Below are 1601 nucleotides of genomic sequence, written 5' to 3' on the forward strand. Positions count from 1 at the left end.
GAATATAAACCTATTGCAGCTACAATTCTGACTTACATATTTTCTAATACATTTTTTTCCTTACTGTCTTCTGGTTGGGGGGGGCCCCAGGGGAAGGGGGAGAAACCTCTGCTTTTTTCACACAGAGCCTTGTTTGGTCCCTTTTTTCAAGGCTAATCTGCTAACATGATCCAAATCTAAAGCCTCCACATGGACTTTCAGAGCTGGAATTTGCTCCAGCTTTTAAGAAAAGCAATTCAATAATCAGCAATTTCAGATCAGTGGTCAATTTGTCTCCCTCTCTGCCTATTTATTGATACAACGTAAATTCCCATGTTCTCCTAAAACTGATGCAAGTCAAACATAAATAGTTAATTTACATACAGATCAGGACAAGCCTTAGAGAAAGCCATCACTGCTTGGCAGGGCTGCATTTTCACATAACAAGGGACAGCTGAGCACAATCAATCATGAATTGCCCTTCCCAATATAGACCAGGGAGACTTTCAATTTTATAACCACTGACACCAACCAGGTATGTCTCCACTGACTTTTTAAAAGGCTTTGGCTGAGAGCACAGACCTCTTGGAGCACTGGCTTGGCAGTTTGTCTCTTATAGGCCCAACCGGATCAGCCATATTAAAAAAAAAATTTAAAAAATTAAAAATACAATCGCTGGTGGAGCATTTTCCAAGATTGCTTCAGCAGCTCACCTTGATTTCACAAAATACTCTGAATCACAGAGTCATTTAGGTTGGAAAAGACCTTTAAGATCATCGGGTCCAACCATATTTATGTATCTATGTAAATATTTAACTTCATGGCCGTAGAATGCACTCAAAGAGAAAGGAAAAACTCAGAATAGGAAATTACTTCAAAAAAATTTAGGGGGAAAAACTTGTCTTTGGTGATCTTACTAAAGGAAAACCATTCCAGACTCTAAGCATGTTCCTAATTTCCACTGAATCCAAACTAAGCACCTCTTGAACTGTTTTATTGAACTGGAACTGAGATAATCATTTGTTTGACCAAGCAATTGCTTTCCTGACACTTCTAGGTGCACATAATAAATGTTCTCATCCTCCTTCCTTGAAGGAGGATTAAGACCTACGGTCATCCCTCTGGGATTATCAGCAAAGTTAAATTGGAGTTTTCACTTTTAGAACTCATCTTTTTGCACCGGGATTAAGTTGACGTATGTGTGATATAATAAAGGAAGTAAAGAAAACAACGTGAGTATTGTTACAAGCGGGAGGAAGAAGCAGCAAGGACCAAACTAGGCTTCCAAAATTTCCTGCAGTGAAGTCCACCAATCAGATGTGGTCAGTCATGGAAGCAGAACCAGGAAAATTACAGGCTGTACCTATGCAGTATGGGGTGTGCAGATTTTTATACATCAGGGACCTATGGAATCCAAATTTGTGTTGGGCATCTGTTCACTTGTCAGTCCTCTGGTAACTTTTTAGCTAGCTGATGTCCAATTTCCGAGCGCAGAGACACAAGAATGCCAAAGAGAAATAATAAATCTCTATCAGATCACAGAATAAGAGACCCAAATAAAAAAACCAGAATTAATAATAGTAATAATAATAATTAAAAAAAAAAAAAAAAAAAAAAAAAAA

This window comes from Empidonax traillii, unplaced genomic scaffold (assembly GCF_003031625.1).
Source record: "Empidonax traillii isolate 1590-97213 ecotype Southwest subspecies unplaced genomic scaffold, ASM303162v1 scaffold1946:size199562, whole genome shotgun sequence".
In the NCBI taxonomy this organism is placed as follows: domain Eukaryota; kingdom Metazoa; phylum Chordata; class Aves; order Passeriformes; family Tyrannidae; genus Empidonax; species Empidonax traillii.